We start from the raw sequence: 20,354 nt of genomic DNA on the forward strand, positions 1-20,354 counted from the left end.
TTAACTCATGTCCATAAATATAGATATGCATGCAATTTTTTTTCCTGGAGAGTTGATTATTAAACATTTGGCAGCGCACCACTGACCTCATTCCTCCAAAACTGCAGTTAAAAGTGTTGTTATTGTATCTACTGAGTCCCTTAAGAATCCTAGGGTGAAAGTTAACGATGTTACGGACTTAAGAACAGCAGTTGCTTCTTTGTACATTTCTTTATCCTACTGCGGCTTCCTAGCACTTGGACTAGTGGTCCTCTTCTCTCCTCTGGGAAAACTACCAGGACCTCAAGGTTTTCACAATATTTTTACGACTTTTTTTTTTTTACAGTATTGAGTTTCTCTGCTTATCTATTCAGGATACAAAATAGATAATTCCTCTCCTTTTGCCTAAAAGATTTTTCTGTTACTATGTCATCAGCTTTTAAGCTTTTACTTCCCGGAGTTCTTCTGACAGATTTTGGGTGTGGGAGCATCTCACTGTCCCCATGTGGGGACCTTTGCCTCTTCTGATTACTCTGCTGGAAACTGAGAAGGAGCATCTGACAATAGCTTTAAGTCCATTGCTCTCTACCAGAGTGTTGATGCTCTCTTTCTTGCTCAATACCCAGAACTCTGGATATCTTAACAATAACAGCTAATATTTAAAGAAAAATTATTCTTTCCCCACCTTAGAAAATCCTCTGTACTATATAATAATAGTGATCATTTAACGAGTGCTCACTGTGGATCAGATGCTGCATTTTGCACTTTCTCCTTATATCAACCTTCTGATTAACCTCCTCATCCCTTCATTATCCTCATTTTAGAAATGAGAAAACTGAGATTTAAAAAGGATAATTTGCCCAAGGTTTCAAGTGGCCAGACTAGGATTTGTACCCAAGCAGCACCTCTGGCACGAGAATCACTGTATTAATCTGTGACGTGGCAAGATCTGTGCTGTTTTTCCTTTGTCTATGAAGTAACTACACTAACTTCTGCTTCCCTTTTGATTGTCAGAATTTACTCAGTATTCCTTGAAATTTAAAGTCTGAGGACAGGGCCATTTTGTTATTGTGACATGAGTGTGTAAATGATTCAAAAATGTTTTTTGAAAAAGAAGAAAGTTAAAACTTTGAATAGACTCCTCCTTTCCCTCACCCCACGTGAAAATTATCAAGTCCCCATTGCATGCCTAGATATCTCTCAAACCTGTCCCTTGTCTGGCACCAGCCCTCCTTGGTGCAGGCTCCCAGTCCTTCTCAGTTGGGTAAATGCTGCAGCCTTCTGGTTGGTTCCACACCTTGGGTCTTCACCTCTCCAGCCCAGCCTTCTCACGGCCCGACAATGAACATTCTAAAACATAAATATGACCATTTCAATTTCTCACTTAAATTCTTTTAGTGGCTCCGTTGCCTTTAGGACATGGTTCCTGCACTCAGCGGAGGTTCTCAGCCTTCCCTACCGCCTCACCTGCTTCCCCTTTCCCATAGGCATCTGAGATTCCAGCCATGTTGAGCTCCTTGCAGGCCCCAGACTCTGCCGTACTCTCTCGTGGCTGTGCTGTTTCCATGGGTTCCCCTGCCTAGAATGCTGTTCTTCTATCTCCCATTTCTTACGTCATCTGCCTCCCATCTGCCTTCCATGACTCAGGTGTGACTCTGATTAGCCTAATCTGGTTAGATGCTGTTTCCCTTTGCTCCCCTAGCACCCTGTGCATGCCTCCTCACACCCATGGCCTTCTGAATTGTGGATAGTGGAGGAACAGATAATCTGTGAGCTCCCCGAGGTCGGGGCCTATAGCCTCGTCATAGAACTTGACACTTTGGAGGTGCTCGGTACATTTCCGTTGGGTGAATGAGAGATGAGAGATTTGCCTGTTCAATCGCTGGCTCTCCACTCCATTAAAAATTTGTCTTCTCCTTTAGAGGTAAAGAGTTCAGTGTGGAAGAAAATGGACGGTGGTGATAATTACATTATGTATATCCAGCGGGAAGGAAAAATTCAGAAGAGATTACAGATGCAGATGTGCTAGGAAAAAGTGCTAGCTAAGAACCTGGGCAAGTCATTTCACCTCTGGACTGTGGTTTCTAGGAGAATGGGAAGTTGGCCACCATGGCTGCTAAGGTTCTTTTAGATCTTTAAATACCAACCAACCTCACAGTCACACTTGATAGCCTTTGTATTATAATTTTTTTGGTATATATTGTGCAAAGATACAGAACTTCCTGAAAGATCTGAAATCTGGTTATTTCCTAGTCATGATAGCGAGTACAAATCTCATTTTAAGCTTATAGAAATATAATGACTTTTACTGGGTCCCTCTTTTAAAAGCTTGTCTAGTCTTCCTTCAAATGGTTAAATAAATGACATGTTAACATAAATCAGTACCATTTTATTTTAATATACCCTAACATGTCAAAATATACACATCAAAATGAATGCAAAGTAATTCAACGAAGGTACCTTGGGAGACTATTCCCATGAGACTGCCTTCGCTTAAAATATTTTTGGAACTTTGTGTTCAGAATTATCCTTGAGCACTTCACATTCTTCTTTCTACAGTTGGCAAATCTGCATCTTTGTAGGACAGATCTGTGAACAAAGTGGGTGATTGAACTGTATTATTATTTTGTTTACTTATTTATTGGTTTACTTACTCTGCTTAGGAAAGTAATATCTGTTCTTTTGGAGAGCACAGAATAAAACAAATTAACACCATCTATATTCCAGTTAGACATTAATCAATCCTTGGAAGAAAACATTGAAAGTCATGGGGTTTTAGAGCCTGAAGGTGATGTGAGGTTCAGAATTCTCATCCAGTACAAAAATTTTTCTCTCTGACTCCCTTGTCAGTGCCCTGGGATGGAGTTTGTCTGTGTCAGGAAGTCTGGATGCCTGAATTCATTTAAGGAAGCAGTCTCTCATGCTATCTTTTCATTTATTTTGGACTTCAGGCCCCTCCCCTCTTTATTTTCTTTTTTTGATGAGGAAGATTGTCCCTGAGCTAAAATATGTGCCAGTCTTCCTCTATTTTGTATGTGGGATGCCACCACAGCATGGTTTGATGAGCGGTGTGTAGGTCTGTACGCAGGAACCGAACTTGTGAACCCCAGGCCACCGAAGCGAAGTGTGCAAACTTAACCACTACACCACTGGACCAGCCCCACCCCCCCTTTTTTTTCAATAGGGAAAAATAGCATAAAGAATTAACTAAAGCTCTCCTTAATTTAACCAGAGCATTATTTTGGTATATTTTTTCTAATTTTAAAAATATCTCACATGTATATTTTATGTAAGACAAATTGAGATTCTACTGAATGTGCCTGTGTCTTGCCTCTTTCACTTATATTATGGGTACATTGCCATTCATTAAATGTTTTTTAAAACATGATTTTTACTGGTTACATTTTTTTCCATCGTAAGCACCCATACTGTATTGACCATTTTTCTATTGTCTTAATAGCAGTGTGTGGATGTGACTATTTGTCTGTACCCTCAATGATAAAGGTATTATAATTAAAATATATTTGCCAGTTTGATAAGTTAAACTGTTTCTTAAAAGTGGAATTTTTATTATTAGTGAGGTTGAAATTTTTCACACATTCTCTATCTTGTTAAATTTTATTTTGCCTCAAAATCTGCTTCATTTGATATACACATTGCCATCTAAACTTTCTTTTTGTTTGTGTTTTCTAGAAACATTTTGCCTTTCCTTTTATTTTAGATTTCTGGGTCATTTGGTTTTAGGCTTGTCTTATAAACAGCATATAATTGGATGTTGAGAATCTTTGTCTTTGTTGGGGATGTTTAACCCATTCACATTTGTTGTCATATTTGATAGGTTTGATCTTTTGTCAATTAAAAAACAATTTCTAGGGAGAAGTCAAGATGGCAGCGTGGGTGGACTCGGAACTCACCTCCTCCCGCGGACACAGCCAATTTACAACTACTCTTGGAAAAATTACCCCTAAGACAGAACTGAAAACTGGATAAGAGGAACTCCTGCAACAAACAACAATCCTAATTGAGGTGGAAGAGACAGAAATTCCCTTCTGGAGAGAAAAAACGCCACCTTCACAAGCCACAGTGCTTCACGGCCACCCGGGAGCAGCCCACAGGTACGCAGCCTCCCTGGAGGAGGGGGCCCCTGAGTCAGAGAGCGCTCCCGCTGTGGGCATTTTTTGGACCCAGCACAATCGAGACAAGTGGCATAATATCTGACTTTGCCTGCTACTAAAACATTGGGGAGTACCCCCAGAAAAGCTGCTTCGCAAAGAAATTAAAACTGGCTGTTAAAGGGCTCACGCACAAACTCACCCGTTTTCAGAAAGCAACTGAAAATCACCAGAAAGAAAGGTGGACAGTCCTTTGGTGAAAAGAGACTCACCTGATAGGCTCTGAGTGCATCTTGGTGAGAGGTGAGACCTCTCCAGGGACTGGGACATTGGCGGCAGCCAGTTTGTGGCCTGGTGTGGGCGTGCTGACACAGACTCTGGCAGACGCCATTGGAGTTCGCCCTGGGGCCTGCTAGCCCAGGACCTGCTCCACCCACTAGAGCACCGATTTAATCCAGCTTAGCCAGCGGGGGCAGCCCACCCTAGGGACTGGCCCCACCCAACAACAAGCCCATAGGCAACTTGTGGGCTTGCATAGATTGGTGACTGGATTCTCTGCAGCCTGGCGACTGGGTCCACCTCTCTGTGGGGTGTGGCATGCGCAAGGAGCTGGTGGAGAGTGTGGGGTGGTGGTGGAGTGTGTGGGGCTCCCGCCATGGAGAAACTGGGTCCATATCAGGAGGTCGGGGGATGCACACGGGGCAGGAATGTGTTGACTGTGTGTGTGGACCTGTGAGCGGTGGGGCTTGCCAGCTGCAGAAGACTTGTGCTTCTCAAGCAGCCACATAGGGGATCAGGCCTACCTTCCAAAGCCTGAAACAATTGGGTGCCCCTGTGCCTCAGGTCAGCTCCACCCAGCTGTAATCCTCAGAGAGCTGACAAGAGATCTAAAGGTGGGAGGCTTATAGCAATTGTAAGCCCCTGAACCTAACAACCTGCCACGCTGGGGGCCTACTCACTTAACAGAAATACTGCAATAGGAATGTGCTATTAGAACTTGCAGCCAACTGTGCCGGGGATCCCCAAACCTGATAAAGAGAGTGAAGGGCCTACAACAACTACAAGCAGCTGAGCGTTACAACAGCTGGCCAGGGGCATAGCTCAGCATCCCTGGGTGCCTACAGGGAGAGCAAACAGGCCACAACCAAAGGACACACGTAACCCACATAGGGGTCACTCCTGGAACATTCGGAACTGAGGGAAGCACACGGCAGGCCTCCTAAGACATCACTTATATAAGGTCACTTCTCCAAGAGCCGGAGACGTAGCTGACCTACCTAATATGTAGACACAAGCACAGGGAAAGAGGCAAAATGAAGAGGCAAAGGAATACATTCCAAGTAAGAGAACAGGACAAAACCCCAGAAAAGGAACTAAGTGAAACAGAAATGAGCAACCTACCCGACAGAGAGTTCAAACAAAGAGTGTTAAGGATGCTCACTGATCTGGGGAGAAGAATAGATGAACTCAGTGAGAACGTCAACAAAGAAATGGAAGATACAAAAAGGAACCAATCAGAAATGAAGAATACAATACTGGAAATGAAAAATTCACTCGAGGGACTCAAAAGCAGAGTAGAGGATACAGAAGAACGGATCTGTGAGCTGGATGGAAGACTAGAAGAAATCACCCAAGCTGAACAGATAAAAGAAAAAAGAATTAAAAAGAGTGAGGACAGTCTAAGGGACCTCTGGGACAACATCAAGCACACTAACATCCATGTCATAGGTGTCCCAGAAGGAGAAGAACGAGACAAAGGGGCGTAGAATCTATTTGAAGAAATAATAGTTGAAAACTTCCCTAACCTAAGGAAGGAAACAGACATCCAGGTACAGGAAGCACAGAGAGCACCAAACAAGATAAACCTAAAGAGGCCCACACTAAGACACATCGTAATCAAAATGTCCAGAATTAAAGATAAGGAGAGAATCCTAAAAGCTGCAAGAGAAAGACAAGTTACATACAAAGGAAACCCCATAAGGCTATCAGATGACTTTTCAGCAGAAACCTTACCGGCTAGAAGAGAGTGGCAAAATATATTTAGTGTTAAAAGGAAAAAACCTAGAATACTAGAATAATACTAGAATACTAGAATAAAAAATCTAGAATACCTAGAAAAAGCCAAGAATACTCTACCTGGCAAGGTTATCATTCAAAATGGAAGGAGAGATAAAAAGTTTCCCAGACAAGCATAAGTTAAAGGAGTCTGTCACCAAGAAACCAATACGACAAGAAATGTTAAAGGGACTTATTTAAGGGGAAAAGAGAAGACCACAAATAGGAAAAATTATCTATTTCCATGATAAGAGAGTAATGGATACAAACGCACAAAAAAGAGGTTAGATATGATATCAAAAACATAAAATGTGGGAGGAGGGGAGTTAAAGAGTAGAGCTTTCAGACAGAGGGCAAACTAAAGAGACCATCAACTTCATATAGATTGCTATATACATAGGTTACTGTATATGAACCCCGTGGTAATCGCAGAAACCTATAATAAATGCAAAAAACTAAGAGAAAGGAACACAAACATAATACTAAAGAAAGCCAAGAAACCACAAAGGAAGAGAGCAATGAAGAAAGGAACAGAAGAGAACTACTAAAACACTGAGGAAAAAAAGTTAAAAAATGGCAATAAGTACATACTTATCAATAGCTACTTTAAATGTCATTGGACTAAATGCTCCAGTTGAAAGGCATAGCGTGGCTGATTGGATAAAAAAAACAAGACCCATATATATGCTGCATACAAAAAACACACTTCAGACCTAAAGACACTCACAAACTGAAAGTGAAGGGATGGAAGAAGATACTCCACACAAATGGCAATGAAAAGAAAGCTGGGGTAGCAATATTCATATCAGACAAAATAGACTTTAAAACAAAAACTATCACAAGAGACAAAGAAGGGCACTACATAATGATCAAGGGAACAATCCAACAAGAGGATATAACACTTGTAAATATCTATGCACCCAATGTAGGAGCACCTAAATATATAAAGCAATTATTAACAGACATAAAAAGAGAAATAGTAACACAATAATAGTAGGGGACTTTAACATGCCACTTAACACCAACAGATGGATCATCTAAACAGAAGATTAATAAGGAAACATTGGCCTTAAATGACACACTAGAACAGATGGACCTAGTAGATATATTGAGAACGTTCCATCCGAAAACAGAAGAACACACATTCTTTTCAAAATGCACATGGAACATTCTCCAGGATTGATCACATATTAGGCCACAAAACAAGTCTACATAAATTTAAGAAGATTAAAATAATACCAAGCATCTTTTCTGACCACAACAGTATGAAACTAGAAATCAACTATAGGAAGAAAATCAGAAAAGCCAAAATATGTGGAGATTAAACAAAATGGTACTGAACAACGATTGGCTCAATGAAGAAATCAAAGGAGAAATCAAAAAATACCTGGAGACAAATGAAAATGAAAATACGACATGCCAGAATTCATGGGATACAACAAAAGTGGTTCTAAGAGGGAAGTTCATAGCAATATAGACCTATCTCAACAAACAAGAAAAATCTCAAATAAACACTCTAACAATGCACCTAAAGGAACTGGAAAAAGAAGAACAAACAAAGCCCCAAATCAGTAGAAGAAGGGAAATAATAAAAATCAGAGCAGAAATAAATGAAATAGAGACTAAAACAACAATAGAAAAAATTAATAAAACCAAGAGCTGGTTCTTTGAAAAGATCAACAAAATTGACAAACCTTTAGCTAGACTCACCAAGAAAAAAGAGAGAAGGCTCAAATAAGTAAAATCAGAAATGAAAGAGGAGAAATTACAACGGACACCTCAGAAATACAAAAGATTATAAGAGAATACTATGAAAAGCTATATGCCAACAAATTGGAGAATCTGGAAGAAATGGATAAATTCTTAGAATCATACAACCTTCCACAACTGGATCAAGAAGAAGTAGAGAATTTGAATAGACCAATCACCAGTAAGGAGATTGAAACAGTAATCAAAAACCTCCCCAAAAATATAAGTCCAGGACCAGATGGCTTCCCTGGTGAATTCTACCAAACATTCAAAGAAGACTTAATACCTATCCTTCTCAAACTCTTCCAAAAAATTGAGGAGGGGGGGAAGCTCCCTCACTCATTCTATGAAGCCGACATTACCCTGATACCAAAACCAGACAAGGACAACACAGAAAAAGAAAATTACAGACCAATATCACTGATGAACATCGATGCAAAAATCCTCAACAAAATACTAGCAAATCACATACAACAATACATTAAAAATATTATACACCATGATCAGGTGGGATTTATTCCAGGGATGCAGGGATGGTTCAACATCCGCAAATCAATGAACGTGATAGACCACATTAATAAAATGAAGAATAAAAATCACATGATCATTTCAATAGATGCAGAGAAAACATTTGACAAGATACAGCATCCATTTATGATAAAAACTCTGAATAAAATGGGTATAGAAGGAAAGTACCTCAACATAATAAAGGCCATATATGACAAACCCAGAGGTAGTATCATCCTCAATGGTGAAAAACTGAAAGCTATCCCTCTAAGAACAGGAACCAGACAAGGATGCCCACTGTCACCACTCTTATTTAACATAGTATTGGAAGTCCTAGCCAGAGCAATCAGACAAGAAAAAGAAAGAAAAGGGATCCAAATTGGAAAGGAAGAAGTGAAACTGTCACTATTTGCAGATGACATGATTTTATATATAGAAAACCCTAAAGAATCCACCAAAATCTTTTAGAAGTAATAAATGAATATGGTAAAGTTGCAGGATACAAAATCAACGTATAAAAATCAGTTGCATTCTATACACTAACAACGAAGTAGCAGAAAGAGAAATTAAGAATACAATCCCATTTACAATTGCAACAAAAAGAATAAAATATCTAGGAATAAACTTAACCAAAGAGGTGAAAGATCTGTACACCAAAAACTATAAAACATTGGTGAAAGAAATTGAAGAAGACACAAAGAAATGGAAAGATAGTCCTTGCTCTTGGATTGGAAGAATTAACATAGTTAAGCTGTCCATACTTCCTAAAGCAATCTATAGATTCAATGCAATCCCTATCAAAGTTCCAACAATATTTTTCATAGAAATAGAACAAAGAATCCTAAAATTTATATGGAACAACAACAGACCCTGAATAGCTAAATGAATCCTGAACAAAGAAAAAGAACAAAGCTGGAGGTATTACACTCCCTGATTTCAAAATATACTACAAAGCTGTAGTAACCAAAACAGCATGGTACTGGCACAAAAACAGACACACAGATCAATGCAACAGAAATAAACCCACACATCTATGGATAGCTAATCTTTGACAAAGGAGCCACGAACATACAATGGAGAAAGGAAAGTCTCTTCAACAAATGGTGTTTGGAAAACTGGATAGCCACACGGAAAAGAATGAAAGTAGACCATTGCCTTATACCATACACAAAAATTAACTCCAAATGGATTAAAGACTTGAATGTAAGACCTGAAACCATGAAACTTCTAGAAGAAAACATAGGCAGTACACTCTGCGACATTAGTCTTAGCAACATATTTTCAAGCACCATGTCTGACCGGGCAAGAGAAACAATAGAGAAAATAAACAAATGGGACTACATCAAACTAAAAAGCTTCTGCACAGCAAAGGAAACCATCAACAAAACGAAAAGACAGCTTGACAATTGGGAGAAGATATTTGCAAACCGTACATCTGATAAGGGGCTAATCTCCAAAATATATAAAGAACACATGCATCTCAACAACAAAGAAACTAACAACCCAATTAAGAAATGGGCAAAAGACCTGAACAGAGGGCCGGCCCCGTGGCTTGGTGGTTGAGTGCGCGAGCTCTGCTGCTGGTGGCCCGGGTTCGCATCCCAGGCGCGCACTGACGCTCCGCTTCTCCGGCCTTGCTGAGGCTGCGTCCCACGTACGGCGACTGGAGGGATGTGCAGCTATGACATGCAACTATCTACTGGGGCTTTGGGGGAAAAATAAATAAAAAAAAAAATTAAAGAAAAAAAACAAAACCTGAACAGACATTTCTCCAAAGAAGATATACAGATGGCCAACAGGCACATGAAAAGAGTTCAACATCATTAACTCTCAGGGAAATGCAAATCAAAACTACAATGAGATATCACCTCACGCCCATCAGAATGGCTATAATTAACAAGACAGGAAACCGCAAGTGTTGGAGAGGATGTGGAGAGAAGGGAACTCTCATACACTGCTGGTGGGAGTGCAAACTGGTGCAGCCACTATGGAAAACAGTATGGAGATTCCAAAAAATTAAGGATAGAACTACCGTACGATCCAACTATTCCACTGCTGGGTATTTACCCAAAGAACATGAAAACACCAATGCGTAAAGATACATGCACCCCTGTGTTCATTGCAGCGTTATTCACAATAGCCAAGACTTGGAAGCAACCTAAGTGCCCATCAAGGGACGAATGGATAAAGAAGATGTGGTATATATACACAATGGAATACTACTCAGCCATAAGAAATGATGAAACCCAGCCATTTGTGACGACATTCAGGGTGTTATGCAAAGTGAAATAAGTCAGAGGGAGAATGTCAAATACCATATGATCTCACTTATTAAGGAGTAGATAATAACAACAACAAACAAACACATAGAGACAGAGATTGGATTGGTGGTTACCAGAGGGGAAAGGTGGGGGGGAGGAGGGCAAAAGGGATAATTGGGCAGGTATGTGGTGATGGATTGTAATTAGTATTTGGGTGGTGATCATGAGAACATGATGTAATCCATGCAGAAATAGAAGTATAATGATGTACACCTGAAATTTATACGTTATAAACCAATAAAAAACAATTAAAAAAAACAATTTCTACTTTGTATGCGTCTTTTTCTTCTCTGTGCTTTTGTTATATGTATTATATTTTTGTTTTCTTTCTAGTGATTTGAAGCGCACACATTCAGTTTTTATTCCATTGTTGCTAATTTTATAGCTTTTAAAAATAAAATTGGTTTATTTGCTTGACTCAAATTAGCTCTGAAAGTTCATCGAAAAGGGCGCATTCAAAAGAAGTCACAAGCAATGGAGAATTATTGGAATAAGTGTCTGTACTGGGAGTAGACTATTCTGAAGGGCAAAACTCATTTGATTTCAAGTGTTGATACTTTTATGTAGAAAAATTAGTGTTTTATAATAAAGTCAGCTTAATGAGCATTTCTCCACCAATTTGATCCTTTGGTTACTTCAAGTCTCATTTAAAATAAAGATAATGATAAAAAAAGTCTTTATCTAGGCCCTATTTCTCTGTTGTGCACCTGTTCTCTTTGTCATTCCTCACCATGTCTTTTATGTAATGAGTGGAAAGCAACCAAGTGGCCTGTGAGAGCATCAGGGTGTGGCAGAAATATCTCTGAATTATTAGATACCACATAAGTCACTTTCCTTCTGGGCTTCAGTTTCCACATCTGGAAGTTGAAGATGTTCAAACACATAATCTCTCAGGTCACTTCTAGTTTTCAACCTTCGATGATTAAACAGAGTTTATTGAACACCTATTTGCATAGCTTCAGTACCAGGCCCTGTAGAGAATGAGAAGCACAAAACCAATCTATGTTGAAAAAGTAAAGAAAACCAAAGATCCTAAGCTGATAAAAGGTTCTGTTTTGATCCGCGTGGTGGTTACGTTGTGTATACCTATGTAAAAAGTTCATTGAACTGTACCTTTAAGATGAGGGCCCTACAATCACTTTACTTGTGTATTTTATGCCTCAATAAGTAGGAAAACTAACCCCACCCCCCTCCCCCAAAGAAAACATAGAAAGAAAGGAAAGAAGAGAAATGAAAAGAAAAACTGGCAGATGTTTAAAGGTTGTGATTATGAGGCAGGATGGCGTAATGGAAAATCCACAGGAAGTAGATAGTGGATTTGAATCCTATATTATCCTGTAATATTATATGCTATATAAGATAGTGAGTTTGAATCCTATAATAATCCAAATATTGGCCTTGGAGTCTTGTGTACATTATTTAACCTTTTGAGACTCAGTTTCCTTAGTAAAAATAAACTGTGTGGTTTCCACTTTATGAGGCAGTCAGGGGTGAGTTATAAGCGCATGAAGCACTGGGCGTATAGCCAGCAATCAATACATATTTTTGAAGAGAGGCAGTAAGAGTATTAAACAAGTATAAGACAGATTCAAAGAAATAAAGGTTTTACATCATTCTTTTGAAATCACCCCCAAATAAACAAAACCCAGAAAGCCCAGTGTTAAAGAGACTATGAAGAAAAAGCTAGGCTCATATTTTTCTGGTGACATTGCAAATTGGTAATACCTCTTTTGGAGAGCCATCTGGCAATTTATAATAAAAATCACCCAGCTGATTATGGTCTTTAAACTGTTAATCCCACTTTTCAGATTATAGCCTGAGGAAACAGCTCAAAAAGGAAAAACAAAATTTATTTATTTAAAAATGCTTGACTGGGTTATAATAATGGGTGGGAACAACTAGCTGAAAGATGGCTAATTAAACCGTTTTAGCAATACAGTGGAAGATTGCTCCATTTAAAATGACAGGTATATGGACTGAGTAGATATATGGAGAATTTGAGCCAAAAAATTAGAAAGTAGTGTGCATGTAGTGAATACAACCACATAAAACCTATGTCTGCGCAATGATAAAGGCTGGAAGTGAGCTTTGTAAATCTATGGTTTTGTGTGGGAGAGGGGTCATCTGTATTTTAATTTTTGGTTTATTATAGTATAATGATTGCAAAATGATTCAATAAAAATAAAGTGAAAACATAAATTATATGTTCTGAGATATCTATGAAAATAGAGTTTATGGAATACAGAATCAAAATGTGGAGCAGACATATAGGTAGAGTTATAGAAAAATAAGACATTATATTCCTTGTGATTTTTACGAGTTTGCCTCACCAGTGCATTTGGAAAGTTGTTACCGCACTTGAGAAATGCTTTTCCCAGAAATAATTTTAAGTCAGCTAAAACTCCAAAATACAGAGATGAAAACTCATGAGAGAAGTTGTTCTCAAAGCTTCAAGTTCCCTGTCAGCTGCATTTTTTTTCAACTACTTTTCCTTCTTTCTTTTCTTTTGTGATAAAGGAGGTTTTATAGATGCTGAAATGGTTTACAATTGCCTTATTTAGTTGCTCTTATTTTTTATGTCTCTCCAAAGGGTCACAAAATCCATCATTTAAAAAGAGAAAATGATGTGTTTTTAGTGCAAAGAGAGAATAGCCACTTTCAGGAACCAACAGGAATGGAAATAAATGGAACGGGGCACCTGTAGCCACAATACAGGAAGGACTTTGGATCATCTCAGATGTCAGAGGCTTCACGGGGAAAATGCAATGAGCTGCGGGCTGGTGAGGCGCCTCCCTTTTGCCACCTGAAAGCCCAAATCAACTCTTTAGTGTTTTTGAAGTGAAAAGGATTGTTAGCGTGCCCGGGAGAACATGGCGGGCCCTGGTTGAGGGACCCTCCTTTCCTTGGGCCTTCCTTTAGGACTGCCCCTTGGGAACAGATACCTTGTGGAAATAATGAAGGAATTTGCTAGGTGTAGGGGGCACCCAGGTGTTTTGGGAGATAGAGGAAGCTTGGTATCTGAAATGTGTTTGGTGTCATGGCAAAATTTTGACCCAAGTTACAAAATGCAAGAAGTATTCCCCAAAAGAAAACTGGCAGAATCACAGAACTGGAACGAGTCTTAGAAATCGATTAGTCCAAACCCTTAATTTTACCAAAGAGGAAACAGACCCCAGGAGGAGACATGGCTTGCCCAAGTTGACAGCCACCAGTGAGGACATGGCAGAAAGCCGTCTGTCGATTTCTGGCCTTGCTGCAGTTCCTGTTAGCTTCCACCGTCGCTTCACTGCAGAGCTCTCCTGCATCCACCATGCAGAGGATTAGCCTTCAGACTTAAAAATGGAGCCCTTTAATGCACAGAGTTCCTTTAAGCCATCAGAGGTGTGAGTCAGCGAATCAGGATCTACACCATCCTTCCAGGATCCTGTTTGCTTAGCGGAGGGAGAGAAGTTTAATTTCAAGAACTTGACTCTAGAATCAGACCCCCTGGGTTCATGTCCCAGCTCTACCACTGGGGTAGTGGACGACATTAAGCAGGTTATTTAACCTCTTTGAACTTCGGTATCCTCGTCTGTGAAATGGAGATCATAGTAGTACCCATCTCTTAGGTTCCTTAGGTGAGGATTAAATGGGATAATCCATTAGATTGGGGCCTGGTTTATAGTAAATGCTCAATAAATGCTAGCTATTGTTATTGCTATTCTGAGGGTAGTTAGAACTATTTCTGTCAAAAATATTAAGGAAATGAGAACTTTTTTTGTTTTTGAGGGAGGGATGGGTGTTGTCTAGGCATCATCCTTAGGTGCTCAGAAAGATTTTTCTGGGATTATAAAATCTGAACTTCCAACAATCAGATATCTTTTTCTGGTAGTCTTTTTTGGGTCTAGTGAGCTTATTTTTTCTGTAGCTTTTAATCCAGCAACCATCTTAATTACCCCAAAATTTGACTACTCCTTATCTTTAATTTTTTTTCCCTAGTTTTGTTTCTCTACTCAATAACTTTTATAGCTTTATTGAAGTATAACTGATGTACAATAAGCTCACGTATTTAAAGTATACAGTTTGATTAGTTTTGATATACAGATGAAACCATCACCATAATCAAGACTGAACATATACATTACCAGGAAAGTTTTTATGTGCCCTTGGTAATCCCACAATCCTATCCCTTCTGGTCCCTTCTGGCCCCTCTCAATCCCTCACTGCCATCCCCAGGCAAACACTGATCTGCTAGAATTTTATACAAATGGAATCATATAATATGTTTTCTTTTTGTCTGGCTTCTTTCACTCAGCATCATTATCATTTATGTTAGTATGTGTACCAATAGTTAATTCCTTGTTATTTCTGAGTACTCCAATTGTTTTTTCTTTGTTCACTCTTTACCCCTGTCTTGCTTAACTGGCCATGGTATGGAATGAAAACAAATTTTAATGATTTTAAAATATTTATTGATTAAATACCTGTGCTTCATGTTCTTATACTCCATTTCATTGTTATCCAGTATACATAGTAAATAGCATACAGCAGTTGTAGGTTCCCTGAGAGTAACACCCATTTACATTCTGTATACATATTTTAAAAAATGAATGTCTATAAGCAATATTACTATTTATTTATTTGAACATTGAGATTAAAATTTTCTCCTATCTCCTTGGCTCTCAATATTAAAAAAGCATCCTTCCATCGGCCTAACCCAATGAATTGATTGAATAAATTCAATTATATAAATATTTACACATAGTTTTCATTTTCATGGTGAAATATTTATTCTGTTAATGTTATAGTCGTTTTTTGAAAATGTGGACAGTATGTTCTCAATTTCCTTGCAGCTGGAGCATAACATGAAATAAACTAAAAAATTGGTAAAGCAAAAGTAATACATTTGCAAGACAATACGAGATCCTTTGGGAGCAAGTCCATTTTTTGTAATGACTTTTCACCAACATCATAATATCTCTCAACCATTCACATTCCTGCATCTGGGAAGGAAGAAGATAAAAATTACCATTCAAAACTCCCTTTCAAGTTTGGTGAAAGATTTAATTTCTTCATCTGTCACAGTGTCGTGAGCCCTATGAATACTATAGATCAAGCCTCAGCACCAGAAGTGCAGAGACTTGGCAGTGCAGAGGGTAGAATTTAGCCAGAGGGAATGGTAAAGAAGCCAGAGAAAACAAACCTTACCCATTCTGCATCTCAAACTTGTGTGCTGGGCGGTTGTCCTGACTGCTCTCCTTGCCTGAGAAGGCTGGGAATGCAGCAATTTAAACACTGAGCCCAGAATGGAGATGTATGTACTGAGCTTAAAGATGCTACAAGGATTCCAGTAGCAGCTAGATTTTTATGTAGAACGATAAAAAGTCAGTGCGGTTTCTGTACTGGAAGGTGACTTGGAGATTATCTGGCTCAAACTTTTATTTTGAGGTGACTAGCTCAGGGTCACACAATAACTGAATGGCAGAACTGGGACTAGCCCTGGGGTTTCTGAACCATAAGCTCATGCCCTGTCAGTGTTGCTGCTTCTGTTCTGCCGGGGCTGGTTCCTTGGTGTGTAAGGTGTTGGCATGTATGATTTGTTCTCGTTGAGCTGCCGCATGTGGGAGGCCCTGTTGCCTGGGACATTGCATCCTTGATGAGCTGTTCTTCTTGAGCATTGTCTTCTTTGGGGGTGAGTTTCCTTTGTTGAATGGAGAGTTGTGCTTGCCTGACTTTACTAGCCAACTATGTGAGAGGTGACATTTGGTTAATGGACAAACCCATGGTTTTGATTGTCAAATTACCCATTATCAACTAGTCTGGTAAAATATTTATTTATACTCAGGAAGGCCACAACTTTAAGTCTTACAAGAGCTTGAATTTTTTTTGCAGTGTTATTTCATTTATTTATTTTTTATTATCTAAGTTGCAGTTATACAGCTATATTATAATTTGACATCTGTATACACTACAAAGTACTCACCACCACAAGTCTGGTTACCGTCTATCACCATACAGTTGACCCCTTCACTCATTTTGCCCACTTCCCAACCCCTTTCCCCTCTGGTAAACACTAATCTGTTCTCTATCTATGAGTTTGTTTTTGTTTTATTTTGTTTTTTTAGATTGTACATATGAGTGAAATCATACAGTATTTATCTTTCTCTGTCTGACTTATTTCACTTAGCCTAATACCCTCAAGGTCCATCCATGTTGTTGCAAATGGCAAGATTTCATTCTTTTTTATGGCTGAGTAGTATTCCATTGTGTATATATACCACATCTTCTTTATCTATTAATCCATCAGTGGACACTTAGGTTGTTTCCAAGTCTTGGCTATTGTAAATAATGCTGCAGTGAACTTAGGGGTGCATATATCTTTTTGAAATAGTGTTTTGGTGTTCTTCAGATAGATACTCAGAAGTGGAATTGCTGGATTTTTGGTAGTTCTATTCTTAGTTTTTTGAGGAATCTCCATGCTGTTTTCCACAGTGGTTGCACTACTTTACATTCCCACCAGCAGTGTATGAGGTGTCCCTTTTCTCCACATCTTCTCCAACACTTGTTATTTTTTGTTTTTTTGATAATAGCCATTCTGACAGATGTGAGATGGTATTTCATTTGATTTGCATTTCCCTAATAATTATTGACGTTGAGCATCTTTTCATGTGCCTATTGGCCATCTGAATGTCTTTTTTGGGAAAATGTCTATTCAGAACTTCTGCCCATTTTTAAATCAGGTTGTTTGTTGTTTTGTTGGTGAGTTGTATGAGTTCTTTACATATTTTGGGTATTAACCCTTTGCTGGATGTATGATTTGCAAATATCTCCTCCCATTCAGGAAGTTGCCTTTTCGTTTTGATGATGGTTTCCTTTGCTGTGCAGAAGCATTTTAATTAATTAATTAATTAATTTGGAAGATTGGCCCTGAACTAACATCTGCTGCCAATTTTCCTCTTTTTCTTTTTTCTCCCCAGAGCCCCAGTAGATGGTTTATATCCCAGCTGTAGGTTCTTCTAGTTCTTCTATGTGGGACACTGCCTCAGCATGGCTTGATGAGTGGTGAGTAGGTCTGCGACCAGGATCCGAACTGGCAAACCCCAGGCCGCCGAAGCAGAACATGCGAACCCAACCGCTATGCCACTGGGCTGGCCCCCAGAAGCATTTTAATTTGATATAATCCCATTTGTTTATTTTTGTTTTTGTTTCCCTTGCTTTGAGAGTCTGATCCACAAAGACATCGCCAAGACAAATGTCAAGGAGCTTACAGCCTATATTTTCTTCTAGGAGTTTTATGGTTTCAGGTCTTACATTCAAGTCTTTAATCCATTTTGAGTTAATTTTTGTGTATGGTGTAAGATAGTGGTCTAGTTCCATTCTTTTGCATGTGGCTATCCAGTTTTCCCAACACCATTTATTGAAGAGACTTTCCTTTCTCCATTATATGTTCTTGGTTCCTTTGTTGTAGATTAATTGACCTTATATGTGTGGGTTTATTTCTGGAGGAGCTCATACTTTTTAAAGCTCCTCTTTCCTAGTCTTAGCATCTAAGTCTAAATGCTGTCCTGCATCTTTGTCATTTGTCTGTGCAGCTGCCATCTGTAACATACCTTCTTAGAGATAGGGGTTCTTAATGGGGATGGGGAGGCAACAGATGAAGATCATCCTCCTTCACTGAGAATCACTGACTTAGTCCAATACCTTTATTCTACAGATCTGGAAACAGAGACTAGGAAGTTATGGACTTGTCTAAAGTCTCACAGTAACGCATTTAAGACGATGTCTTAGTCAGCCTGGGCTGCTATAACAAAATACCATAAACTGGATGGCTTGTCAACAACAGGCATTTATTTCTCACAGTTCTGGAGGCTGAAAGTTCAAGAAGATCATGGTGTCAGCATGGTTGGGTTCTGGTGAGGACCCTCTGTCGGGTTGCAGACAGCTGACTTCTCATGTCCTCACATGGCGAAAAAAGAGCTAGCTAGCTCTCTGGCCTCTTCTTATAAGGGCACTAATCCCACTCTTGAGGGCTCCACCCTCATGGCCTAATCACCTCCCATAGGCCCCACCTCCAAATACTATCACGTTGGGATTAGAATTTCAACATAGGAATTTTGGGGGACACAAGCATTCAGTCCACAACAGATGAAAACCCAAATCTCTGGTTCTGCACAGGATTAAGTGTAGCAGATCTTTCTGAAACACTGTTCATGCCTCACTAGCATCTGTGATGGTATCTAGCACGTGCCAAGCAGCTGCAATATCTGACAGGAGCAGGGCTGGTCCAGAAGAATGTACTGGGAGAGAGTGTCTAATAAAATGAACAGTTGCATGTGAGTGTAACTGTGGCACTGCAGTGTGCTGGAAAATAGCTCTCTTTTATGAAGGTACATCAAGCGTCTGTCTCTATCTTAACTGATTTAGGAGAAAGATTGTGTTACTGGCCTCACAACCAAGGGCAAAGTGAGCAATTTAGTTTCTTTCCAAGATACTTGCTATAACTCTGATTCTCTCCAGTCCAATTAGTCCATCTTTCTTTATGCTCTAACAGCATATTATTTGTATCTCTATTTAGCATGTGAGTCATTTCCTTCTGCATCATGTTAGTAGTTGATAATGTGAAGATGGCTTAAACAGGGAACTCACAGGGACCCCACTGCCTAGCTTGGGAGACACTTAGGAAATCTTTGGAATATAAGGAAAATATTACTTTATACCCTGTAAGGTGTTAATAGACCCATACATTTTAAAAGAGGCTTCAAATAATTTAGCAACATAATTTTGTTCATAGTCTTGGTAATTCTGCTCATAGTATCTGAGATTATCCCCATTTATCAGAGTGAGAAATTGACGTGAAGAAAATGAGTGACCTATAAGAAAGAGATATCTTCTCATGTAGTCTGCTTCTGTACACACTAGACCAGGACACAGAGATCCTGTTTTTCATTTCACAGAGTAACAAAGAGCAACATTTTAGGGGAAGAACTCATGACTTTTAAGTCAGTTGGGCCCTAACACATACTATTTTCAGTAAAATTATTTCATGTGGAAGGAATGTGGTCAAGAATATAGTAACAAGCGATTTGTAATGTGTAGCATCCAAGGGCATTTTCTTTTCTGAAACATAATCTTGAGAAAGATAATTTTAGAATTTGGCTGCACAGTTCCTGACCCTACCCCTGCTCTGTCTTCCAGTACCATAACGTCGAGGACTCTTGGTTTATACAAATAAAAGCCTTATCATTAAGATGGAAAAACATGTATGTTATTATCCACATATGCACAATGAAGATCTCACCAGGCAGCTTTACTTTTTATTTATTTATGTTTTTTGTGAGGAAGATCAGCCCTGAGCTGACATCTGCCAATCCTCCTCTTTTTGCTGAGGCAGACTGGCCCTGGGCTAACATCCCTGCTCATCTTCCTCCACTTTTTGTGGGACGCCGCCACAGCATAGCTTGACAAGCCGTGCGTCAGTGCACGCCCGGGATCCGAACCCTGGGCCGCCGCAGCGGAGCGTGAGCACTTACCCACTATGCCACCGGGCTGGATCCCCACCAGGCAGCTTTAGTTGGCAGACACATATCTAGTCTCTGCCATATCTTGGTGCTTTCCATTTGTTATTTTAGGCATGCCAATGATGAAAGGGTTT

At 39.4% G+C, this 20,354-nt stretch overlaps 1 protein-coding gene across 8 annotated transcripts in view; it reads left to right on the forward strand.

Annotated features, from left to right (window-relative positions):
* The window catches only part of CSGALNACT1 (chondroitin sulfate N-acetylgalactosaminyltransferase 1), a 348,338-nt gene that overhangs the window by 137,767 nt on the left and 190,217 nt on the right, over window positions 1-20,354 (forward strand). The window contains exon 2 of one of the 8 annotated variants that reach the window (XM_058525338.1): window positions 17,680-17,764. The exons of the other annotated variants lie outside the window; for them this stretch is intronic. The gene's annotated coding sequence lies outside the window, so the exon portion shown is untranslated. The remainder of the gene's footprint in view (window positions 1-17,679; window positions 17,765-20,354) is intronic. 8 annotated transcript variants of the gene reach the window in all.

Source organism: Diceros bicornis, chromosome 29 (genome assembly GCF_020826845.1).
Source record: "Diceros bicornis minor isolate mBicDic1 chromosome 29, mDicBic1.mat.cur, whole genome shotgun sequence".
In the NCBI taxonomy this organism is placed as follows: domain Eukaryota; kingdom Metazoa; phylum Chordata; class Mammalia; order Perissodactyla; family Rhinocerotidae; genus Diceros; species Diceros bicornis.